General features: G+C 40.5%; 1 protein-coding gene across 2 annotated transcripts in view; it reads right to left on the bottom strand.

Moving 5' to 3' along the window:
* Positions 1-27,933, bottom strand: part of RAB3B (RAB3B, member RAS oncogene family) — a 227,814-nt gene that overhangs the window by 35,694 nt on the left and 164,187 nt on the right. The window lies entirely within an intron of this gene.

Genomic DNA, 27,933 nt, shown 5'->3' with positions numbered 1-27,933 from the left:
ATCAATCTAAGGTTTCTATCAGGCAGATGAAGCTACAAAGCAAGCTGCACTGCTGTGCTGTTTGTTTTTTCCCTTTTATTACCTGTAGTGTTTTGGGGACCCATGTGTAAATAAAGGGAAGAAAAAAAAAAAGCTTAAAGAGATACTAAAGTCTATTTTTTTTTTTTAAGTTTTTATTGTGGTTGAAAAAGACAACTGAAAACATATTTGCAGGTGCAGCCGCTCCACAAACAAAAATACAAAGAGGTATATAATACAATACAAATTGTTTCTAATATGACAAAGAACAAATTGCTATCAATGATGCACATCTTGTGCGACTAGAGTCTGGTAAAAGCTACGTGGACAACGTCGATGTAATAAAGTCTATTTTTTTAAATAAAAAAGAAGTCATACAACTATATTGCACAGAAAGGTCCTTTACCTCCTCTTCTAGCAGTGCCCCTGCTAGCGTTGTCACGTTCTTAAGGTGACTTCTTAGCAAGCCAGGTGCTAGAAGTCACCCATATGTACACCCTTCTGAACAGGAGCCCAGGGCTCTGCTGTCCAAAGTTTCTCCTGTAAGGCTGGATTCACACCTATGCATTTTTTGTGCTTTTTGCATTTTGCAGATTTGCACTACAGTCCATTCAACATGGTTTCCTATGGAGCACATTCTGTAGTGCAAATCTGCAAAATGCAAAAAGCACTAAAAATGCATAGGTGTGAATCCAGCCTAAAAGCAGAAGGGAGGAGAGCTTTGCTACATCTGGAGACGTGGTGAACACGCCAGGTAGGTGTTTTGAGACTGGGGAGCTAGGATAGATAGTGGGGTGTTTTGTTTTTTTTACCCTAATGCAGAGAATGAATTCAGTTAAAACACTTTAAGGCTCTGTTTCCACTACTGCGACTTGTTTTGCGACTTGACACATGTCAAGTCGCATGACAAGTCAAAACCATGTCTGACACCGCCACTTTGTTGCGACATCCACGGAAGTCTACGGAAGCACATGATCTCTGCTCCTCCCAAATACATCACTTCCTATATTGATGTACGTGAGTGTGGAAGACAGGAAGGGGAAGTAACTAAGCAGGATAAGGAATTACATCACTCTGGCTAAATCGCAGAACATCAAAGTCGTTTTTAAAGTCACATCAAATCGCAACATAAATCGCATTGTAAAGTTGCAGTGTAAATCGCGCAACTTTGGGGACGCACTAGTGGAAACATAGCCTAATGCCCCGTACACACGGTCGGATTTTCCGCTGGAAAATGTCCGATCGGAGCGCGTTGTCGGAAATTCCGACCGTGTGTGGGCTCCATCGGACATTTTCCATCGGATTTTCCGACACACAAAGTTGGAGAGCAGGAGATAAAATTTTCCGACAACAAAATCCGTCGTCGGAAATTCCGATCGTGTGTACACAAATCCGACGGACAAAGTGCCACGCATGTTCAGAATAAATAAAGAGATGAAAGCTATTGGCCACAGCCCCGTTTATAGTCCCGACGTACGTGTTTTACGTCACCGCGTTTAGAACGATCGGATTTTCCGACAACTTTGTGCGACCGTGTGTAGACAAAACAAGTTTGAGCCAACATTCGTCGTAAAAAATCCTAGGATTTTGTTGTCGGAATGTCCGAACAAAGTCCGACCGTGTGTACGCCCTATAAGACTTTGAAACCACTTTAACCCTCCTGGCGGTAATCCCGAGTGTGGATCTGGGTTCAATTTCAGTACTATTAGCGGTAACCCTGAGCCACACTCGGGACTGCATTGCAGAATCCTGAAACAACATACAGTGCCTTGCAAAGTATTCACCTCCCTTGGATTTTTACCTATTTTGTTACATTACGGCCTTTAGTTCAAATGTTTTTTTTCCTTGTCAAAAGAAGTTTATTGAGTATACAATGTTATAAAGATACATAAAGATACATAAAGTAAGTTTACAAGGATCTATAAAGTAAGCTCATTGTTTTACAGTAGGGTTTATATAGGTAAATATCATGAAATTTCAAATATTAAACATTGGGTTCACGTAAACCTAAATTAAAGATATATATCATTTCCTTAGTTACTTTTGTAGGTATTTAAATGATTTATACCTACTATACATATTGTTTACAAGTAGAGTGTATATAGGTCAAATAAATTCTGATAATGAGCTTTAATCATAAGGTGGAGAAAAGGAAAGAGAAAGAAGAAAAAGGGTTGAAAGGTAGAGGTATGGTCCACAAGGTTGTCCCGCTCGTCAGTTTATTATTCTTTTTAGTTCTCTTTGAAGCCTTAGAATGGGTGTCTCTGTAAGTCATTTAATCTGTTACCATGGCAACAGGACAGAGTCATTGAAATTTGACAGGAACTGTTGTTTTATCCAAGGATGCCAAAGTTTTTCAAATTTTGGAATTTGATTTTGATCGATGGCTACCATCTTAGCATGGGACATTGTATTATTCATTCTGTGAATTGTTTCTGCTAGTACCAATGTAGGAGATTTCCATGCCTTGGCCACTGTTTGTTTTGCAGCCGTTATTAGTTGGATCATAAGTTTGAATTGAGAGAGTGTTAACCATTCCGGTTTTAGATTAAGTAAAGTCAAATATGGATCTGGTTGTATTATTTTTTTAAATATTTTAGATGCAATCACGAAGACTTCCTTCCAGAAGGTTTGGATTACTGGGCACGTCCACCATATGTGTAAATATGTGCCTATTTCTGGGCATCCTCGAAAACAAAGAGCTGAGGTATTAGGTGAATATTTTGCCACTCTAGCGGGTACAAGGTACCAGCGAGTTAGGACTTTATAATTTGTCTCCAGTGCCAAGATGTTGGGTGAAGATGACTTAGATGTGAGCCATATATTAGACCAGTCCGTGTCTTCTAAAGTTCGTCCCAGGTCCTCCTCCCACCTCTGAACGTAAGAGGGTCTATTAAGATTTGCTACTCCATATAATTGATTATAAAGTGATGAAATTGTACCTTTAGCAAATGGATCTTTTGTACAGATTGATTCAAAAATGGATAATTGGGATAATGGTGTATCCCCCTTTAGGAATGGTGTATAGAAATTTTTGATTTGGAGATATCTAAATATCTCAGAGTTTGGTAGATCATATTTTTCTCTAAGCGATGGGAATGAAAGGAATGATTTAGATGCTATGAAGTCATTTAGTGTCTGAATGCCTGATGTTGTCCAAGCCTTAAAAGAATTTGGGTAGATCCATGCCGGATAAAAGGCCGGATTTCTGATAAAAGAAAGGAGAGGATTGTGTGGAGATTGTAACTGATATTTGGTTTTTAGTTTATCCCAGAGAGATAAGAAGTGTTTAGTTATGGGATTATGAATTTTAAAGCGGTCTTTAGGATCAAGCCATAATAAATTTGATATTAATAGAGGGTCATTTTCTGAAGCCTCTATAAATACCCATAATGGGATTTCCTGTTTTGCATGGTATTTGGACAGACTGGCCAAATGTGCTGCTCTGTAGTAGTTAGTAAAATTAGGGTATCCCAGGCCTCCTTTATTTTTGGGAAGATGTAGTGTGTGTATAGGTATACGTGGTTTAGAAGATCCCCATATAAACGAAGTTGCTCTTTTTTGTACTATTCTCAAAAAATAGGAAGGAATTGGAATAGGGAGGACTCTGAATAGATAAAGCAATTTGGGTAGAATAGTCATTTTGATTGCATTAATTTTCCCTATCCAGGATAAAGGAAGTTGCGATCATTGTTTTATTAGATTTGTGATCTGTCTTAATACAGGAGGATAATTGGTTGAGAATAAGTCAGAATGAGATGCTGTTAAATGAATTCCAAGATATGGGATTGATTTTTCTGCCCATGTGAATGGGAGTGCAGCCCTAGCCGGGATCAATTCCATGTTTGTGAGTGAAATATTAAGCACTAGGCATTTCTTAGGATTAATCATAAGGCCGGATAGGGCTGCAAATCCATCAAGAGCTGGTATTAAGTTAGGACCAGAGACCTGTGGTGATGATAGAAAAAGTAATATATCGTCTGCAAATATACATAATTTGTGTGTAATACCTCCTACTTCAATGCCAGTTATAGTTTGGTTTGTTCTGATGTATTGGGCCATGGGTTCGAGTATAAGGGCAAATAATAAGGGAGATAATGGGCAACCCTGTCGGGTACCTCTTTCGATATTAAAGGCTTCAGATTTGTATCCAGCATATTTTATATAGGCTTTGGGTTTATTATATAATGCTTTGATCCATGTTAAAAAGTGGGGTCCAAAACCCCACTTTTGTAATGAATATTGCATATATTGCCAGGATACTGTGTCAAATGCCCTCTTAATATCGAGAGATAGAAAACATAAAGGGATTTTCCGTTTTTTAGCAATATGTGCCAATAACATTGCCCTGCGTATATTATCGCCTGCCTGTCTATTTGGCATGAAGCCTACTTGATCTCTATGTATTAATTTTCCTATAATGCTATTGAGGCGTTTTGCTATTATTTTTGCTAATAATTTAATATCGAGGTTTAACAGAGAGATAGGCCGATAATTCACACAGGAAGTATCATCAGAAAGGGGTTTTGGGATCATACAAACAATTGCCATTAGTGTTTCTTGCCGAAAAGAATGTCCATCTAGAAGTTTGTTAAAAGTTTCAGTGAGAATGGGAGAGAGTATTTCTGAGAATGTTTTATAGTATAAAGCCGAGTAGCCGTCTGGGCCTGGTCTTTTGTTAAGTTTTAGGTCTTTTATGGCGTTAGCAACTTCATCTATAGTTATAGGCTCATCCAAACTGCTTTTTTGATTCTGAGATAACTCAGGTAAGGTTATTTTTGAGAAGAAGGATTCAGCTTCTGTAGGATTAAATTCATTGTTTGTCTTGTATAAAGTTGCGAGATGTGAGTGAAATTTATGGACTATTTTAACTGGATTACAAGTGTAAACATTTTTTGATAATTTCAAACGTATTGGTTTGAAAGATTTGTTAGTTGAATTTAATGCCCGAGCCAAATATGTACCTGGTTTGTTTGTATTTATGTAGAAATTGTGTTTGGAGCGTTTGAGGGATTTATCAACTGACTCAGTGAGAAATAGATCGTATTCCAATCTAGATTTTTCCAGATGAGATTTTGTACTCTGAGATGGATTATCTTGAAATGATATGTAGGCTGCATTAAAATTGAGTTCTAGTTTTTTTGCTAGATTTTTGCGTTCCCGTTTAAATAGTGCCATTTGTCTTTGTATTGTACCACGCAAGACAGGCTTATGAGCTTCCCACAGTGTTATTGGGGAGATGTCTGTTGTATTATTAATTGAAATGTATTCCTTTAAAGCTTGTTCAATGGCCATCTGATGTAGTGGGTGTTTGAGCATTATGTCCGGTAAGTACCACGTTGGGTCATGCGCTTTTGGTATGGCTGAGGCTATAGTAGTGTATACTGCATTATGGTCAGACCACGGAATTGGAATTATATCTGATGCAATAATTTCTGGTATCATTCCTATTGTTAGAAAAATATGATCTATTCTGGTGAAGGTTTGATGAGGGTGCGAGAAATAAGTGAATTTCTTTTTCATTGGGTTACTTTCTCTCCATGAATCTACCAAATTGTATTTGGAAAGAAGTTGAGAAAAAGGTAATCTAGAGGTTATTTTGGATGGTGTAAAAGGTGATTTATCTAGAAATGGGAGGAGGACCTGGTTCGAATCCCCACACATTATCACTGTTCCTATTTTGTGTGTATTAATAACTTGTAATATATGTGAGAGGAATGGTGTAGGTTGTTTGTTAGGAGCGTAGTAGGAAATCACCGTGATTGCTGTATCCATTATATAACCCATGAGTATCAGGTATCTACCTTCTGGGTCTTTAATTTCTGATGATAAGGTGAATGGTGTGGATCGGTGAAATGCAATTAGAGTTCCCCTTTGCTTGGTACAGGCAGAAGCCGTGTAAATTTGTTGATAAAAAGGAGAAATATATTTTGGAGTAGAATCTTTGGTGAAGTGTGTTTCTTGGAGGCATACTATGTGAGCCTTCTTGTTATGGAAAGTACGGAAGGCTTTGGTCCTTTTTTGAGGGACATTTATTCCCTGAACATTCAGGGAAAGTATATTCAGTGGTGCCATGGCAATAGATCAAATAGTTTTGACTTACTTTTTGTTATGCAGAGCTGACTGCGCAGATCAACCTGTGTGGACTGAAGATATGAATAGATAGAAAAGGAACCAGTGAATTCTGGAGTAAAGAGTAAACAAAAAACATATGAGATTAGATGATACATTGTATAAATTATTTTTTGCAAGTAATCACAATTTACCCGTGAAAGAGAATAAATATCTCTCTCAGGGGAATAAGTGCCTTCGTCACACTCCCACATAATATGGTTGGGAGAATGAGGAGGGCTAATGGGGGTACACGGATCTTCCGCTTACAGGAGAGAAGTGCTATGTCAAAAGACATCAAAATGATGTTTCATTAATTGGAGTGCAGAATATAGTTTTTGTTGAAATTATTTATTCCAGGGTGGTTGTATATGGTTAGTCTTGCCCTAGGCTAAATAATTCAGTTAGAAAGGTACTGTTAATAACTTTGGTATTGATGAAGATAGTTTGAATTATTTTGGGATTTTAACCCTTTTAGAGTAAACAATTACATATTTTATTCATATGTAACTGTTTAGATATGTTAACTCATAAAATTGAGGTTGTATTGCTTCAGATTAGAATAAACAAAAACATAATTCTAGGAACTAGTTAGGTAATAATATATTTGTTTTAAGAAAAGAAAGAAAAAGCTTCCATTACTTCTGGATTATTGAACATATTTGTCCTAAAAAGTAATAAATCTATTGTTATTACCTGATAATATATAACTGAACAAGAATTTCCTTATTTCACTTATATATTCTAAGGCTATATGAATCAGAACTAATAAGAAATATAACTGGAATGTAACATGATCCCACACAGTGTGTGACTATCAGAATGCAGTTACATTCAGTTATAAATATAGGTTTTTTATAGAGAACCATCTCTTAGTATAATAAATGAAGAGATATCAGGAATTAGGATGTCAGTCCATTGAATCTTCTTGGTCCATGGATGATGTGGCATAACGGCCTCTTTTGTGAGAATGATGATTCCCATTTTGTTCTGAAATTTTCTGGGTGCTGCCTGAAGGTGAAGATGACGCTATTCTTCTGCGTGTGGGAGTGTTGCTGTTTGTGGGTTCTGTCAGATTTAATTTTAAAAGGGTTTGTTGTAGTTCATCTGCTGATCTGCTTCTGTAAATTGTACCTTGGTAGTTAAATCTGACTGAAAAGGGGAAGCCCCATTGATACATAATGTTGTGGCGTTGCAGTTCCATTAGTTGGGGTTTCATGGATCGTCTTTTAGTAATAGTAAGTTGGGATAGGTCAGCAAAAATTTGATAATTGTGTCCTTGAAAATTAAGTTCCTTTTTTTCTCTTGCAGCAATTAGTATTTGTTCTTTCGTTCTGTAATAATGAAATTTTGTGATTATATCACGTGGGGGTCCATCTTTCTTTTTGGCTGTGAGGGCTCTGTGTACTCTGTCCAGTTCTAAACGTTCCATAGGGATATCTGGCTTTAGTTCTTGTAATAGAGCAGTAATAGTAGATTGCAGGTCTGTCACAGTTTCAGGTATTCCCCTTATGTGCAAGTTTGAACGTCTGGCTCTATTTTCGTAATCTTCGAGCTTAGTTTGAAGTATTAAATTCTCTTTTTTTAATTGTTCCAATTCTGTTATATTTTCTTGGGTTGTAATTTCAAATTCATCCATTTTTATTTCTAAGGCTGCGGTGCGGTTTCCCAGCTCTCTTATTTCTTTGGTTAGGCTTTTTGTTATTTGGTCTGAGGTTTGTTTTAAAGCCTTATGAAGCATCTTTTCAAATTGTAATAATATTACTGGGGATACTGAGGAGGCTTGTGGAGAAGTTTGTGAGAGGATTTGTTCTGTATCTGACTCAAATGGAGAGTCTTGCTGTGACATTTTCTGTCTGTGAGAGCGCCCTGATGCTGTATCTTGTGAGGTGACTGGAGCTGCTTCAGCTGCAGTGAGTACCTGTGAGCTCTTTGTGAGGTGATTTTTATTTCTGCCACGGTTTCCTCCCAGTACCATATTTCCTGCCCAAACTTTCACAGTTTGTTCCCTGGGGCAAAAAGGTTCAAATGGATACCTTTTGAGCCTGCAGGCTCCGCTTTGTCCTTCTCTTCTCTCCTCAGCGGTGTGGAGCTCTAACAATGCATGTCTGCTCTGCTAGGCTCCGCCTCCTGCCCTCCGTTCAAATGTTTTTTTAATCTGAATTATATGTGATGGATCAGAACACAATAGTCTAAGTTGGTGAAGTAAAATTAGAAAAATATATATATAAAACAATTTTTCAGAAATAAAAAAACGATAATTGTCACGCACATATGTATTCACCCCCTTTGTTATGAAGCCCATAAAAAGCTCTGGTGCAACCAATTACCTTCGGAAGTCACATAATTAGTGAAACGATGTCCACCTGTGTGCAATCTAAGTGTCACATGATCTGTCATTACATATACACACCTTTTTCAAAGACCCCAGAGGCTGCAACACCTAAGCAATAAATCCAGGCAAACCTATCTACTCCTAAAAATGCTCCCTCCTCCCTCTTAATACCCATTATGATTACCTGTGTAAGAAAGATTGGTACTTATGTAGCGTTACCCCACAGGAGGAGCTAATAATTGGGGCTATTTCCCACATTCACAGCATGCACAGCCACAGTCAGGCATGCAGCATTTTCGCATTCTTCCTCTGGCTTAAGAATCAGTCTAGGGGTTTCTTTTTAGGGTTTTTATTGAACAGGAACAATCAATTTGGATAGGGCTGGGAGCATAGGATACACTGAATTGTAAACCAAGTATATATTGAGGACTGCTAGGCTTCTGGCTGCTCTGTACAAAATGCTGGGTGTATGGCACAACCTTAGATTGCACTGTACTGTCTATTGGCTAAACGTGTGGAACTCCTGGCTGTATTGCACAGCTCCTGGCTACAATGGATACACTTAGGCGGTAATTCTCAACTCCTGACTTTATTGCACAGCTTCTGGCTCTTAAGCAGACTTGCACTGCACAGCTTTTATGTTTAAGCTCCCCACAGTCACTTCTCCACTGTATAGCAGGAGTAGCTACTCACGCAGTCCAAGAATAGTGGAGTTTCTTCACAGCTGCCCATAACCCCCCGATCTGCCTAGCTGGGACCTTGATGTCTTTACAGGACTCCTGAGGCCTCTCCTCTCTCTCTCTGCCCCAGGGGCAAAGCCCCTAGCCCTGGGGTCTCCTCCTGCAGGATGGACCCTGGAACTCTGCACCTTGGCTGCTAGGCCACAGAATAGACTCTGCAACCCCCTACTGGATACTGGACTACTCCCCTCCAGGGATTGGCCAGAGGTCCATAAATATTCAGGCTGCTTGTTCTGCTCTTCCTCCCACTATACTTCCAGAACCATCCAGAGGGAAGTAGCAGAACAACATCCTGTGAGACCAAAGCAATTAACCCCTGCTCATTTGCTTACAGTGAAGCAAACTAAATTTGCCTAATCAGCCTACTCTAACTAGAAGGGTGCTACACTTAGCTATTTTCAGGCCACTCTAGTCAGGTCACGTGATCTCCCTGTGTCAGCCAGCTGCAGAGGAGAGAGTGTGCTCGATAATGGCTGGTAATGCCTGAGAGCAGAGACAATACCCATGGGCTCCCAAGGCCCATCCAATGTCAGCGCTCCCTCTTCTCCCTTGCAGCCACCACTGGCTGAGGCAGGGGAGCTGAACCACACAACTAAACTGGAACAGCTTGAAAATAAGTAAGCATACAGATCTTTCTTACGCAGGTTAGTCAGAATACATGTTTGGATGGGCGAAGGGGCATTTTTTAAAGGAGTAGTTATGTTTTGCCTAGAATTCACCTTTAATAATATTGCATGTATTAACCACATACAGGTATCAGAATACAGTATTTTTTGTGATAGAACATAAACACAGGAATGAATTCCAAGAAACCCCCTCAGGCTTTAAGGATACCAATTTTCCATATATGTACTGAAACCACTGATTATTTTAACTGGTAAAAATAGTATTTATACAACTAAAATAGCAAAATCCTTAAAAAGAAAAAAATCATACATTGCTCCAGTCAGTGACTCCCCCCCCCCCCCCCCAAAAAAAAGGGGGGGGGGATTGGGGAAGCGAGAAGTCAAACTAAATGGGTAATAGCCCTCAACACCTCTACAACTCCCCAAATTGACTTCAACCACACCACTTAAACTGGACTCACTAACAAGTGTGAGATATTACAGATACTCGTGCCATCGGATCAACAAGTATAAGTACATAAGTGGTCCATAGTATGAACTTGGTGTTGAGTTATTTCACTTTAAGGTCATCACAGAGGACAAGGGGGCACGTTTTATGTCTGGAGGAAAGGAGATTTAATCTCCAAATAAGGAAAGGTTTCTTCACAGTAAGAGCTGTGAAAATGTGGAATAGACTCCCTCCGGAGGTGGTTCTGTCCAGCTCAGTGGATTGCTTTAGCCACTTCAGCCCTGGAAGATTTGGCTGCTCAATGACCAGGCCATTTTTTGCGATTCGGCACTGTGTCACTTTAACTGACAATTGCGCGGTCGTGTGACATTGTACCCTGTGCGTGCCTGCTATCCCGCTTAAAGGAGCCAACGTACAGCTACGACGGTCCGCAGGATCGTGCCCACCTGCCGCCGTATAATGACAGCGGCTGGTCGGGAAGTGGTTAAAAAAAAAAAAAAAAAAGGCTGGTTTCTTTCCTAAATGTACACAATATAACTGGGTACTGACATGTATAGGTAAAATATTTCCCCCCCCCCCTTTTTATTGTTTTTTCAACCAGACTAACTATGTAACTAAGTATTGATGCACATCTACAAAACGCGTAGAAAATTCCAACGCCCATCACCAACCACATGGCACATGAGAATCTGTTATACATTATATTTGTTAGTAGTATAGTAATATTAGCTCTTAAATATAAGTGGTGTAGTTGAAACCTATTTGGGGGGTTGTACACTTGTTGGGGGGCTAGTACCCCTTTAAAACAGTGAAAATAATCGGTGGTTTAATTTCATACATTGAAAGTTGGTACCATTGTTCTGGAATACATTCCTATGTCTATATTCCATATACGTTTGGGATGTAGGTACTTGATTTGTGCTGACATTATTGATGCAATAATATATAGTATTCATAATGATAGCAGTTCTTCAAAAATGGTATTTTGAAAAAGAAGGTCACAAAAATTGCTGCTTTAAATTAGGCATTCCAAAGAGTCTACGGTTAATCCACAATCCTCAATCATTATCTTTCTTACATCAAAAGTTTTAAGCCAGTAACACAATATATATTTAAATAAAGATTTTATGATTGGTGTCTAAATTTCTCAGCTTAGCAGGTTAAAAGCTGCCATTTCACCACAGCAGATCTGTCCTTTTAAACACTCTAAAGGTCCATCTGTATTTCAGTGCAGGTCAAGTCGATCTTTGATGACAAGTCATTTTGCTAATGACCTGATCCATTTGCCTGCAGCTGAGCAGAGCAATTTATACATATCCAGTGATTATGCACAGCAATTAGCGGCATCAGTAAAATGAGCACTTTCCACGAGAAGGTTACACTCTCTTTCAAAACTCCTCCACAGCATCAAATTGTACCTATGGGATGGAAAGTGAATTGGGAACTCTTCAACTATGATTGTGAAACAGCTACGTAAGTATCTAGGCAGAGTGTAGAGAGGATAATGGTTGTTGACTTGTCCTCATGCAAGTCCTTACAGAGAAGAGGTTTTGCAAAAATATCTGTTGCAATTTATAGTTAAAGAGAACCTATCATTGAAAAAGTATATTTTATTAGTAAAATAATCTTTCACTACTTTTTCATCCTTTGTTGCATCTCAATACTGCTGATCTGCAGCCTCTTTGCACTCCTTTCCTGGCTTCATGGACTCCAGCAATGGCTGCATGGAATTTCTCAAGGTGATTTTCTGCACAGTGACAACAGTGGATTGTGCCTTTGTAATGCGTGTTGAAACAGCTACTAGTTTTCATCAGATGTTCATGGGACAGAGTAACAAGACAGGAGCACAACTGGGAGACAGGGACAGAGCATTGTCACCCTATAACAGGAAGTGTCCAAACAAAGACCTTCATGGCAGGATCATTACGTATTATTTTAATGAAGGTGGTAGACTTATATTAGCTACTTTTAAAATTACATTTGTGCCATGCTAAAGCTTATATGAAGTGTAATTGCGTTTACATATAATTAATAGGAGTACTAAAAAGGAGTTCCAGGCTCCCCCCACAAAAAATTAAAAGTCAGCAGCTACAAATACTGTAGCTGCTGACCTTTAGTATAAGGACACTTACCTGTCCAGGGTTCCAGCAATGTGCTTACCCGAGCTTAAACTTTAATCGGCTTTGGATGCAGGCATCTGAAGTGAGGCCAACAGGAAGAGAAGCCTTGTGGCTTCGCAGCCGGTTTCCCACTGCGCATGCAAGAGTCGCACTGTACCTTGTGAATTGTCCCATAGTCTTCTGGGTCCTGTGATGTGTCCCAGTAGACTGCGGGGGAAGGAGTGGGGGGGGGGGCTGAACTTCCGGCTCAGTTTATCATGACGATCTGAGCCAGAAATGAGCACAGGTACCTATTAAATGGATTCTATGCATTAAAGTGGAATTCTACCCACAAATGGAACTTCCTCTTTAAGTGATGGTGACCCCCTGGCATGCCACATTTGGCATGTCATTTTTTTAGGGGGAGAGCGGATTCACTCTTTTTAGAGGCATCCAGCTCCCACTTCCTCCCGGGGCTCCGCGGCACCGGAAGGAAGTTCACCTCTCCCCCCTCCCTCCGTGCAATCTTTTGGGACACGTCACAGGTCCTAGAATATTGCCCGGTCATTCACAGCGCATAGCACGGCTCGCGAATGCGCAGTGAGTGCCCGGCTGTAAGGCCACAGCCGGGCGCCCACAGTAAGAATGCCGGTGCCGTGGAGAGGAGTGGGAGAGGAGCGGGGCTTTGTACACCCGCATCGCTGGACCCTGGGACAGGTGAGTGTCCGATTATTAAAAGTCAGCAGCTACACTTTTTGTAGCTGCTGACTTTAAATTTTTTTTTCAGCGGAACTCTGCTTTAAGGTGAAAAACCTTCTATGCTGCAGCTGCCCCCAGAGCACCCCCTTTTTCTTACCTGAGCTCATCTGTTCCAGCAATGTGCATGACCCCAGAGGCTCCAGCCTCTATCTCTGTCCTCATTGAGTAGATTGATAGCAGCGGCAGCCGTTATCAAATCCAGTGATATGGGAGCGGGGGGCGGGGCGGAGTCCTGCTGTCTGTGTCAATGGAGGCAGCAGCAAGACTCGCACAGGTGCTCTCATAGAAAGCAGCTCTCATGGGGGCACCTGATGAAGGGGAGGAGCCAGGAGAGCCATTGGGGCACCCCAGAAGAGGAGGATCGGGGCTGCTCTGTGCAAAACACTTTTGCACAGAGCAGGTAAATATAACATTTTTATTATTTAAAAAAAAAATGGAACCTTTACAATAACTTTAAGAGACACTGCAGGCGCCAGTAGCTGTCCATCAATGTGTTTGGAGGGGGAAGAAGGAAGGAGTAGGGGCATAGCTTGCTATGGACTGTGCTGCTGTATGGATGTGTGCAGTGTACAACACATAGCATATATGTTCAGTTGTAGTCCCAGCTGAGGTTCATAGGTCAATGTGAAGGAAAAGAGCCACTTTTGAACTAGAAAGTGCGACCAGCAATGATTTCACTGTTACAAGCATACTAATATAGCTTTTCATGTCTTTTTAGACAGAATACTGCCAAACAGGAACAGAAACTAATGATGCACCGAAATTTCGGCTGTTGAAAATTATCGCTCAAAAATAGTTTTTTCAGCGTTGTGCCGAAATAATAATGGCTGTCGAGAAAGCAACGATTTTGCTGAGATTTTACCATGATTTTGACGCAATTTTACCTTGCTTATGATGTGTTTTTAATAGGTCATGTGACGTTTTTGCTGCGTTTTCAATGCATTTGAATGGGGAGGCTCGTTTTTCGTGCAGTTTGTCAAATATACACTAAAAATGCAGCAAGCAGGATTTTTAACACTGCTTCAAAAAGGTGCCGATAATGGCCGGCAATAAATTCATATTCATTTAAATTCATCATATTAATTACAAAGTCAAATATAATACAATTATTTATAAATATATATATATTTTTTAAAACCGTCAATTTTGGTTTCAGTTTCGACCAAGTACATCCTGAATTTTTGGTACCAAAATTTTCATTTCGATGCACCACTAACAGAAACATGTATTGTCTCTCAGTTAGGACCATATTTACTACTTTAAGGCACCTGTGGGATCTAGGACAGAAGATGCCACAAAATATAAAAAGGTATTATTACTAGTTATAAGTGAATACGTAAGGATCAAGCAAATTCATCCCTGCAATAAAATTTTTGAAGTGCGGATTATTCACCATTGCCCAATGGCAGTCAAGTGAACTGGCAGTTCACTACTGCATTCTGTGCTGGCTTCTGCCCCCTCTAATTTGTGAGTGACTGGCCCTACAGCTGGCTGTCAAACCTATATAAACTGGCGTCGAGCACCAATATACTCATCCCAAATATTTTTCCCTCCCCTGGCCACCTCGAGACATCTGTGACTAAATCCAAATAAAGCATAGTAGGTAGCAGACAAGGTCCACAAGATAACAATTTCTTCTCTTGTGCAGAAAATACGTGCCGTTCTCAATAATACATTCTATTTTGCAAAAAAATTTAAGTGACAAAAATGAGCCTGTACAAAAGGATGGTGTCATCGTGTACGCCCAAGGCAGCATGATGGCAAAATATCCTCTAGCTTTCAAGTAACAAATGACAGCAGAAGCAAAGAACAATCAAACCCATTTTGATTTCCGTCACGCCGGTGCCAGTGGTATACATGACTGGTCTATTGAAGATAACTGAAAAATAAAAAGAGTCTTCTGTGACTTGTTTCTGTAAAGCACCTCTCAGGCATTGCTCAGAATAACTTGCAAACATCAGGTCCTTATCTCACAGACACACTCACATCGCAGATCCGGCTCACTTTGCCATGCTGTGTATACTGATGAGCTATGCTGACTCAATAAAAGATAATTACACATCCTGTTTCAAATGGGATATCAATCTGTAGGTGAAAGAGTTATTAAAAGTGGTCAATGGTCAGCAAAATCATTTAAAAAAATAAAAACGTTCCTCCTACTCACTATAGGGTGTAGGTCATATTTATCACATTCTTTCAGGTGGCTTGGAGTATATAGAGACATTGCTGGTCAGTCATTTATGTAGCCTGGCAGAAAAGCCAACCTTTCCTTCTTTATCTACATGTACCAGAGATGGAGGCACACCACATATGTCCCTCATCTAAAGTCCCAAAAATCCCCCCTTTTTTCGTCAGAAAAGCCAAGATCCCAGTCTGCCATGTAGAGAAAGTGATGCATTGATTGAACAGAGATCCCGGACAGCTCTGAAGACCCAAACACGTCCTACCACTTACACCAAAATAGACTATGGGGTTGATTTACTAAAACTGGAGAGTGCAAAATCTACACAATATGCCGTTCTGCAATGAAGCCAATCATCTTCCATTTTTTTTTTTCAAAGCATAATAACAAGCTGAAGATAGAAGCTGATTGGCTACCATGCAGAGCTGTACCAGATTTTGCACTCTCTAGTTTTAGTAAATCAACCCCATGTTCGGAGGAGTTGCTCATTAAGCGCAAACAGATTTTGTGTAAAGTGCAGTAAGAAACACTACACGGCCAAACCTTTGTGGGCACCTAACCATCACAGCTGCACTATATGGTTAAACGTTTGTGGACACCCCTCCAAATGATTGAGTTCAGGTGTTTAGGCTCAGTTCACACTGCTGCAAAGGCAAAGTAGTACAACTTTGCCCTGCAACTTCCTTACGACTTAATCTGACTTGTATGCTATTTAGGAGCCTGTACAAGGGTTGAAAACGCCCTCAAGGCAGACCAAAGTAGTGCAGAAACCTTTCCTAAAGTCGGAGTGACTTGTGTAGTATCGGTTAAGACTCATAGGGAAACATTCAATTTGACATGTCATGCAACTTGGGGTCTTACAAGTCATATCCCATGTCACAGCAGTGTGAACCAAGCCTGAAGGTTCCAGCATGATCGTACTTCTGTGTACAAAGCCAGTTCCCTAAAGACATGGTTTGATGAATTTGATGTGGAGGAACTCTAGTGGCCTGCAATAAGTCCTGACCTCAAAACTATTGAACACCATTCAAATGAATTGGAACACCAACTGCAAGTCAGGTCTTCTCATCGAATATCAATACCTGACCTCACAAAAGCTCTTTTGGCTGAATGGCCAAACATTTCTATCTGTCATGATTTTGCAGAAGAGTGGGCCTATAGGGATTGGGGGGCGGTGAACTACATATTAATGCCCATGTTTGAGTGGGTTGTCCAACAACAAGCTCATATTGGTAGGATGGTCAGGAATCCACAAATGCTTGACCATATAGTTTAACAACCACACTTTTATCTCGGGAAGCGTGGAAGGGAGATCAGTTAAGGAGGTATAATGATTGGCTGCCGTTAAATATGACAGAGTTCAGAGGCTTTATTCAATATTATCTTCAACTGTATTTTTTTATGAGTTGTTAAACACAGAGAATAATATTAAAGCAGATGAAAGCAACAGGTACAAGTGTTCTCACGATAAAAATAAACTAGGTGTTTCATCCTCTTTCGTCACACTCAGGAAACCTTGAATACCTTAATTCTGTAAAAGACACAGAAGTATTAATACTACAAGTGTTACCAGATTAGATGTTGTCCTGTATGGTCATGGTTCAGGTTGGACTTGATGGACTTGTTTAAGTTGGACTTGATGGACTTGTGTCTTTTTTCAACCTCACCTAGTATGTCATTTTTGGAGCTATGAAATAGATACATTTAGCCTAAGAAAAGTTTCTGAACTGCTATACTGCATGCATTAGCAAGAAACATTTAAAGCAGAACTCTAGCCTAAAACAAAATAAAAATGTCTAAAGCTAAAAATTACAAAACCAGCTTTTGCTACAATATTCACCTTTAATGCAGAGATCTCCCTTGCAGTACTTTTTTCTGGCACTAGTCTAGTGGTCATCATCACATAATGCACATTCTCTGAGCCTGGGTTGTCCTTGACCTGTCCCAGCCTGTTAAAGGAGAAGCAGCATAGTGATGAGCATATCTTTTTCTGCTTCCTCCTTCTATCAGCATGTTCCTTTCAAACAAACACGTGCTGCTTTCTCCTCTCACACTCCAGCCTTGCTGTACAAAGACTGCAAGAACCTTATACCAGGTCACATTCAGGTATTTGCTGCTTTCAGGTACAATCTGTCTATGTCCAGGGCAAGTCACATGCAAACAGTAGCAGACAACCACAGCCTGTCATTGCTTTGTACAGACTAAGTGGCCACAGCTGTTCCCACACACCTCTGATTCTAGACGCATGAATTCACTGATTCTCGCCACTGGAATCCATTGTCCAGCCATAATTGGCCTTAAAGATATATGAGAAGTGTAGGGAATGAGAGTGCTTTCATTCAATTTATTCTATTACTTTATAGATAATATAATTAATCTTTGTAATATTTTTATAGTTAAGTATACATTATAATGGAATTTTAGCACACATTTTGGTTATCAGGGAAGTAGGTTGTATTTACTACTATTAAATATATATAAGTTAATAAAAATTAAAAAGAAACTGCTCTTGAAGAAAGATTTACAATCAAAAACATAAAAAAAGGAAACAGAGTGAAAAAGCAGCAACTCTACTGTGAGATATTGGCACAGTGGGACTCAAATTAGCATAAAGAGTCGCAATACAAAAAAGTCAGCACGTCGCTCCGCCATATGTGTTTCGTCACAGGTGACATCGTCTGGGGCACGAGCGCCATCGCTGTATATGTACGCAGTATGTAACCAAGCCTCAATCTAAGTCGCAAGTTGACAAGCAAAGGGAAGACCTGGACAGCCGCACTCCAATGCAATCACCTTTAATGAAAAAAAACATAGTCCATGCAGCAAACAGAGGTACAAAGATCAGCTGTAGCTAACGCATTTCACACCCTTTTTTGTGCAAGTTGGCCATTCAAAACTACAACCAAACCTCAATTCCAGACTCATCTATTCAAGACTGGAACACATTTAGCAAGGAAGTTAACCAAGCCTCAACGTCATGGGCATCTAATTACATCAGCAATGTGCCTTTAATCAAAACACATGACAGACTGAATATACTCACACTCATGGCTATTTATATAATCTACAAAACAACTAACCATATGAGTGTAATCAAAAATCAATCTGTTAGATGTAAATCGTCGCCTGCGCATAGCGCCTGTGCCCCAGACATTCTCACCTGTGACATAACGCGTAGGGCGGAGCGAAGTGCTGACGTCATTGTGTGTATCTGTTCCCGAAAGTGCAGTTTGTCTGCTATATGCCGGCCAGTGAGGATTTCTTTTAAGGCGTTTGTTGCATTGTATGGATGTAAGTGCAATCTTATATTTTTAATAAAATCATAAAAGGTTTTATACTATGTGGAGCATCTTTTTCCATGTCCTTGAGGATGAGCCTGTGGGGATAATATGGAGATGAGTATCACTGCACGGACATCTACCTCCAAAGGAACCCTATAGGAATACTATACAGAGATCTATGTGGGGTTGAGAGACCACATGCTCTACTGACCTTTCTTCCTAGAAGGTCTTGTAAAGTTGATAAGCCTCCATTATTTATGAGGTGGTAGTGTCACATCCTGAATTTATAATAGTGATAGATGCTTACTACACACATGGAATTCTTTGAATATATATATATATATATATATATATATATATATATATATATATATATATATATATATATATATATATAAAAGAGGACTACATTTTCTTTCACTGAATTATACTTCGACTTTTTGTTGATTGGAAAATTTTTGAGCATATTGTTTATGATTGTTATATATTTATTTATTCCTGTAATAGTACACTTTTAGATCATGCTGCTGGTAACAGTCACAACATTTTTTTTTTGTTGCTGTTTTTTCAATTTTTTGTAGTGTGACTCTCTTCATATATAAAGTGGATACCCCAAAAATATTACTAGATTTAGATTTTAGCTATAGGGCATGTTTAATAGAGATTTTTAGATATAACGACATTTTGGGAGGGGATCACAATTATTTTGAAAGTGCATAATTTATTATCTCTGTTAGAGATGTATTAGCAAGTTATTTATAAGGTAATCACATAAAGTTTGGAGTTTAATATCAGAGGGGGGCTTGGGGAGGAAGGCCGTTATTGTTATTTTATAGCAAGTACTCAATTTATTATCTCTAAAGTGGCATTACATTTAGTGATAAGTTACTGTGTAAGGCAAAACTCATTATACTGTAGATTAAAGTTTAATATAGGGAGGGGAATATTATTTATTATCATTATTTTTTATAAGATACTATAATTTATTATCACTTTAGTGCCATTAAATTAGTTGATTAATTAAAAGATAATCCCATTATAAATTAGAGTGTATTGTTTAGTGTGATTTGGGAGGGAGCAAGATTATTATTAATTTATGGATAATACTATACTGTATCATCTTTGTAGGGTCATCACATTTAGTAATTAGTTAGAAGGTATTATACTGTAGATTAGGGTGGGGGAGAGAGGCAGTTTTATTGATTGCTATTTATCTATTACAATGTACTCATGGTTAAGCAAATGGGAAAAAATGTGTTTGCTGCTGTTCATAAGAAGTGTAGTGATGTATATGTTCCCCTTTTGGTTTTTAATATCTGGACAATTCCTGGACAAATACTGCAATGTAGTTTCAGAGGTAAGTCAATAATGTTATAGGTTATTAGACATACTGTACATGGGACAGGCCACGTTACTAAACTATAGGCATTATTATTGGGTCAAGTAAGGTCCGATTTACAATTAGCAAGTAACGGGTTTGCTTTACACCCCACTTTCACTTCCCACTGCAGTTTAGAACAGATCCCAACATGTGATTGGCCAAGCTACTGTATACTGAAACTCTACTTTCTTAGAGCTTAGTGTACTAAAAGAATCAAACCACACAGATTACACACACAATATGTTTTAGCTGTCACTTATATTTTATGATATAATGATATGGTAGACCAGTTTACGCCAAACTTGGTTTAAAGCCCAAATAGTCTGCCCTGTTGTATTCCCTGAAATAGATCCATATGTTGCATATTGCAGGAGAAAGGACACCATCCAGAGACAGGTACGCCCCAGCTGGGGGGCTGTTGCTATCTGCATTGGGAAATCTGGATACCGTTATATCAAGTAGGCAGTTTTGGAATATGGATAATAGCAATATTTACAAGGCAGTTTTTCTATTAATTGCATTATTATTTTTTTTATTATTTTTTGTTTTCTATCGAAAACAATAGCTATTACAAATGAAACTCCTGGCTTTAGGCAATTAAGGCAAGGTCTCTGTATGGCAGTTAGTTGATTAACCCATTGATCGGTAGCTCCAAGCTCTAGACCTTCAGCTGGCTAACGTTCGGGCCCAGTCCTAAACCACTTCCCACCCGGCCTATAGCAGAATGACGGCCGGGCAGTGGTTCCGTTACCCTGACTGGACGTCATATGAGGTCTTTCAGGATAACAGCCGCACGCGCCCCGGCGATCGGTGGTGCAGCGTGTCAGTCTGCATGACACCGCAACACTGATCGTGGTAAAGAGCCTCTGATGGAGACTCTTTACCACGTGATCAGCTGTGTCCAATCACAGCTGATCACGCAGTAAACAGGAAAAGCCGTGTATCGGCTTTTCCTTATTCGCGCCTGACAGACGTGAGTAGAGGAGAGCCGATCGGCTGCTAACCTGAGAGGGGGGGGGGCTGCACTGATTGTTTATGGTCCATGGTCACCAGGGATGCCAATCTGTGCCCAAAATCGATGCCAATTAGTGCCCACAAATGGTGCCAGTCAGTACCCAGTAATAATGTCTGCCAGTGCCTCCTTATTAGTGATGCCCATCAGTGCCATCTATCAGTGTCCATCAGTGCCACCCATCAGTGCCACCCATAAGTACCCATCATTACAGCCTTTCAGTGCCCATCAGTGCTGCATACCAATGCTAAGCATCAGTGCCTCATCAGTGCCACCTCATTGGTTCCACCTTATCAGTGCCCGTCAGTACCGCCTCATCAGTGCCCATCAGTGAAGGAGAAAACTTACTTATTTACAAAATTTTATAACAGAAACAAAGAAAACCTTTTTTTTTTTTCAAAATTTTCGGTCTTTATTTGTTGCACAAAAAATAAAAACCCCAGCAGTGACCAAATACCACCAAAAGAAAGCTCTATTTGTGGGAAAAAAATGATTTCAAATTGCTGGGATACAGTGTAGCATGACCGCGCAATTGTCATTCAAAGTGCGACAGTGCTGAAAGATGAAAATTGGCTTGGGCAGGAAGGGGGGAAGTGCCTGGTATTGAAGTGATTAAGGTGGTGCACATGAGTACAGTCCCTTGAAGTTCTGCATGCAGTGATTAGAAGCTACTAGGTAGATGGAACAGCAGCCACTCCCCAGTCCCAGAGATACAGAGAACCCCTGATCTAGGCACTCAGCTGTCAGTAACTCCACTGGCTTTGCACCCAAGGTAACTCCGGTCCCCAGCACACAGGTTATCAGAATTCCGGTTGCTTGTCTCAGACTGCTATTTGTAGCTGGCTAATGTGCGCACAGGAACAGTGATGCGCATCCTCCGATCTCCTCGCAGCAAGAAGTTCTCCACGCCACAGCATGGGAAAACTCAGCTTCTTTTTCCTCCTCCACTTTATAGTCTTTCCATGGGAATTGTAGTCTATTGGTCCATTGACTTTCATAGCAGGATCCATCCTCTCAACCACATCTCCCACAGTTCAGTGCTGTCTGCACCAAAATCTCTTGAGCGCCTTCTACTTGTTAGCTCCCTCTGCTGACTGCAGGTGAACAGCATCAACTAATTCAGCATGACAGTCCAGTGAAGGTACACAGAGCAACTGCTATGCAGTGTCCTGAATTGCTCTCTCTCTAGCCAAGCACCTGGCTACAAATGGCTTGAAGAGCACAACAGGTTTGAGATGTTGACTTGGCCTCTAAATTCTTCAGTCCTTTCGGTGAAAATACCAACCTGCTTTCTTTGCCTATTACAAAACCGGATACTCCATTTTATTTTGGCCCAGAAACATTCCAGGGTCCCCAGATCCACCCTATGTTCACAGATTTCAGGGGGGTCTGGAGGTCCCCAAAATTTCCAGATATTGCGGCCCAGATTTCTCAACTATCTATCCCCTATGCAGTTTTGGATGTCCCTCTTTGGATGCTTCTAAAACTACCCAACTGTTCCCTGACAGCACTTCAGGCTTTACTCTGGCTTTCACGCAAACTACACCCACCCTTCCGGGGCCCCTCGATGATGCATAGCTTGTGGGTATGGGACTCAGTCCGCTATTCGGACAACCTGATGTCCCCATATTTTGCCGCTACGATCCATCACCCACAATCCCCTTTTCCCCCTGGGCCTGGAAGAACTCTAAGCTTTTTCTTGGTGGACATCATGCAGCTTTATGAAGGTGCATTACTTTCTCTCTTCCTGATCTTTTCTAACCTGGGAGGCCCTTAGAGAGACACATGAAGCCCCAGTGAAGGAACAATTTTGTTTTCTTCAACTGAAGCACTGGGTTTTTGCTCTTCACCGCACATCCACATACCCATTCCACTAGACTAATTTTGAGCACACGTGCCAACACGCCCCATGTTCTCCTGGTCTCATTTCAACTATTTATGCCTCCCTAAATGGCCCAACTGTCATCAGCATCCCTCTTAAACATGTCTCATTGGTAACGGGATTTCCAGACTTCCATTGATCTGGCAGGCTGGAGTAAGGCCTGGACAACAATCGCCAAATGTTCTTTCAACTCATATTTGCTTGAGGCTGCATATAAGGTCCTCCTTATAAGGTGGTACTGGGCCCCTGCCCGGGTTGCTCATGCTTACTCCAGGTATAGTGACAGATGCTTTGGTGGTCCTTTCCAAGATTGGTAGGGTTCTGGTCTAGGGTGTTCGGACTACTCCAGACTATTTCATGTTTCATGTGACGGTGATCTTGGCCCTTGTGCATGGACCTGTACCTGGCCTATATGCTTCCCAAAAAAATTTGTCTGCCTATCTCTTTATCTTAGCTAAACGGACTATAGCCAAGACCTGGAAGACCCCAATTGTTGCGTTCCAGGGGTAGAAGGCGCAGAGGAGCGCTTTGATGCTCAATGAGCAAATGTCCAGTATTTTGAAAGATTCATGCTCTAAATTCCTTTAGGTTTGAGAACTGTGGATTCCCCATGCTCCTCCTCACTTTTCCTTCATCTACTTTATCTTATTTCCTCTTCTGATCTCTTTCTGCCCATACTTTTTTGGTGCTTGCTATCCCGCGCGGGGCTAGCTCCTTCGAGTGGGGTGGGGACGGTGGCCTTGCCCTAGGGTCAGGGTTTCCTTTTGATTGTCGTCAGTTGCCATTCCTATGGCTCAGTGTTGTCTGATATTGGCAATCGTGTTTATGGTTTTCTCTAGTTCTTATATTACCTATTTAATGCCTGGCCCCTGCATGGGCAATTTATTTGCTTGCCTCTGTACTTGTTGAAACACAATAAAATATTGAAACAGAACCTCTGCTAGGTTAAAATGCGGTTTGTGTTCCCCTTAATATTTCTTCCTAATTTCTATTCTGACTGATATACATCATCCGAAAGGAGGAAAGTATTCCCAAAAAGTGGTGTAGTGGGGTAGCACTCTTGCCTAGCAGTAAAAAGGGTCCCTGGTTCAAATCCCTGGTTCTCCCTGTGCCTGCGTGGGTTTCCTCTGGGTACTCCGGTTTCCTCCCACACTCCAAAGACATGCTGGTAGGTTAATTGGCTTCTGTCTAAAGTGGCCCTAGTATATGAATGTGAGTTAGGGACCTTAGATTGTAAGCTCCTTGAGGGTAGGGACTGATGTGAATTTACAATGCGTATGTAAAGCCCTGCATAAATTGATGGCGCTTTATAAGTACCATAAAGCGGGGGTCCACCTATCTATCGTTTTTTTTTTTTTTGAGTTCATTCACAAACTTTTCTTCTCAGCATTACATACTCACATATTGTGTGTAATATGTCCGCCTGTGTCAGATTTCGTCGGAAAGAATAACTTATATTATTCACTGCAGGCGGTTTCCATCTTCATTGTGGGCATTTGAAGCCCACAAGCATTTATTTCCTGGATGTGGTGAATGCTGTGCTCCCAGCATTCACCGCTCATTCCCACACATGCTCAGTGGCATCCTGGGAAGCCTGAGACTAGCTCCCAGGAGTCTGGGAGAGGCTAGAAACATGCCTACTCCCACGGGAGGAGAACCAGGAAGTGCAGAGAAGAATAGAAAAATAAAAGGTAATTACAGCGATTTAAATTTTTTTAAACGGCATGTCAGCATCTAGGCAAGGAAGAGAATACATACAGATATTGTTCAAAATTTGGGTGGAACCCCTCTTTAAATAAACAAATAAATAAAGGTCACAGACAGACATGAAATCTTGAATAAGTTTCTAACCCATTCCTACTATATTAGAAAAAATGTGGATTTTTGTACTCATTATAAAATCCCTAAAAAGAATACAAAAGACAAAGGAAGTCTTTCAACTTTGGGTTATACTGCAGTCCACAGATGGAATAGAAATTGGCAAAAATAAAAATTGTAGGCCAGACCAGGCCTTCTACAGCTTTTCCTTTGTTTTGTAGCATGCAATACAGAGAGCATGAGAGGTGGGACCCGTGTCCCTCAAGTGACTCCAAGAAAAGGATTTTACATTGAGTACAAAAATCCTATTTTTTTTCTCGTCTATTGAGGGACAATAGGAAGTCTTTCACTTTTGGGATGCCCAAAAGCAATCCAACTGTTTGGTGGGCAACCCTGCAAACAAAAATGCTAACAGGCCCAGTATAACCAACAGAGAACCAGGGACTGTCTATAGCTCTAAAGCCGCGTGCACACGGTCGGAATTTTGGCCCACAAAAGACCAATGAGATTTTTTTCGTCGGAAAATGCGACCGTGTGTATGCTCCATTGGTCTTTTGCTGGCGGAATTCCAGCCAGCAAAAGATTGAGAGCATGCTTTCAATTTTTTGGCCGGGAAAAGTTCCTATCCGAAAATGCGCTCATCTGTGGCAATTCCAACGCGCAAAATCCCTAGGCATGCTCGGAAACAATTCGACGCATGCTCGGAAGTATTGAACGTCATTTTCTCGGCTCGTTGTGGTGTTGTACGTCACCGTGTTCTTGACAGTCGTAATTTCAGCGAACTTTTGCGTGACCGTGTGTATGCAAGGCAACCCCGTCAGGAAAAGCTGTCATATCTTTTTCCGACGAGAAAAACGATCGTGTGTACGCGGCATAAGAGCGGCCTTAAGGACTTTACGCTCAAAGCGGGCATAAGAGGATGCTGCAGCATCCACCTGGCAACCTTGAAAATCTGGGAAGCAGCTGCTTGATGCACAGATGATCTGGCTTAGCCACCTAGAGTTGGTAAAACAAGAAGCCAACGTACACCTATGGGGACCAAGAGGGAATTTGTCTTTCTGAAAGATGCAGTGGCTGAGAGAAAACAGCCTGAACCACATCCAGACAAAGGAGGGAAATTTCCGTTTGGTGAACTAGAGCTGGACAGAGAGACAGGTGAACAATGTCCTGGTTGAAGTGAAAATCAGACACTACCTGGGCCTCAACACCAATTTTTCCCTACACAAAATCAAACAGGGTTCCTTGCAGGATAAGGCCGTCAGTTCAGACACTCCCAGGGAGTCACAGGGGAACAAACAGCAGGAGCTATATGGGAGACTGTAAAAAGGTCTTAATCAAGGAGTGAGAGGCCAGTGGTATCTGAAACAAGATAAAAAGAGCAGAAACCTAAACTTTATCAGTGCTGGGATCCAAACACTTTTCCAGACCCAGTAGCGGGAAGGAGAGGTACAGCCGGGCAGAGGCAAAATGATCACCCACCCTGGGTGCTGTGCTACAGAAGGCACAGCTGCCTCTGCATCACCCAGATGTCCTGCATTGTGCAAGTTTGAGCTGTCAATTTGACAGCTGAATTCTGCAGATTACACTGGTGGAGCAGCTTTCCTTGTATAACCAGCAGCACTCTGCTTTGCTATCAATGTATCAGCCACTTGCTCTGTGTGCGCCAGGTAAACAAGGCATGGGGTACAGCTATCACAGTGCTCAGGTGATTACACAGGGAGAGCTGCATTCTCCCTGTGTAATTTATAGAACTGAGCTATCAGTTTGATGGCTCCAGTCCGGTTCGGTATTTATAAATGAAAGCTACTGCTGTAGCTTTTATTCACAAATTACTGTTGTGCTCAATTTATCAACTTTTTAAAGAAATATTTTAGCCTACTTTGGGAACCCTACTTTTTTTTTATTAACGTCTTTATTGCCTTCTTCCCCTAGCATTTTTTATTTTGCCTTTTTTTAAATTGTTTGCATGCAATTTATTTAAATTTGCACTTATTCTTGTTTGTAGTGCCAAATTAAAAAAAAAAAAAGTGTTTTGTACAAGAAACATGATTCTAGCGCTTTTTATAAAATGGGACAGGCAGGTATACAATTAATTAAGCCACCTATGTTTTTGAAATTATCACATTTATTTTTACATGTAATTTATGCAAGTATCAGAATTTGCCTTGTTATCAGCCTTTGTTGACCTCTGAACAATAGAACCCAGAAAAGTACAAGGAGGGTCAACTATCTGAGCCAATCAGGCTTTCCAACATAAACTTGCTGACATAAGGAGAGAGAGATAATCTCATCAGTCTGCTGCTGCTCCTTCACTGTCCAATCACAGGCTGGAGGCGTGATGACCAGGCTGCATTTATTCAACTGCTGTAGAGAAAAGTTAGGTCAGCTTTCTGGCAGGGTTGTGTACATATACAAACTGGCTGAATAAAGCAAAAATTCTCCCGCAAATAAAACAGTGCTTATACATTATTTTTAGCTTTGCTTTCAGAGCATACAGAAGCGATTAAAAAATTCTTTAAAAACATAAATTAGATTTATTTAGAAAAAATACAAAGTGTTCACATTAGTCATCGAGTCAGACCCATTGGCAGTCTTATTAGACTGACATCTGTACATGTCACAGGTTTTAGAGCAGCTGTGTGTATCCAGATCCTGTGTGCTTGATCTGAAAATAGTGCTACTGTGACAAGTGATATGATGTTTGGACAGCTGCTGTTGTTCCCCAAGGAGTAAATACTAAATACAGTATTGTGCTAGCACATCCGTGATGAACTATTTTCACAAAATGCATGAAAAAATAGGATAAATCACCATGAGGGATGGCAGCTGGCTGCTAAAGGGGTTTTCCGGAAACGGTGAAAAATGTTTTTTTTTTTTTTTTTTTTTTTTTTTTTATAGGATTTGTCTTGATCCTTCAGAATTTAATCTGTAGCATCACAATATTTGGAATACAATCTGATGGGAGAAGGCTTATAATGTTGTGTGGCCAAAAATACACAAAAACGGTTTATTGCTATAGACTGTGTAAAGTTCTGCAAAGTCTTTAGGACTGGTAGCAGAGACAATCAGAATCAGCAATACAAGCATTAAAGTGTTACTAAACCCAGGAGCCTGCATTCACAATATCTGGTCTCCCACGGTAAACAGAACATGGAAATGAAATTATTTTAGTAAATATAAACTGCTAAATACCTTTTCTCGTCAGCAGTATATAGCAGTCTTGTGACTTCTATCAGTGTCT

Source organism: Aquarana catesbeiana, linkage group LG07 (genome assembly GCF_042186555.1).
Source record: "Aquarana catesbeiana isolate 2022-GZ linkage group LG07, ASM4218655v1, whole genome shotgun sequence".
Classification (NCBI taxonomy): domain Eukaryota; kingdom Metazoa; phylum Chordata; class Amphibia; order Anura; family Ranidae; genus Aquarana; species Aquarana catesbeiana.
Note: the sequence above shows the minus strand (reverse complement) of the source record. Positions and strands in the feature narration are given on the sequence as shown.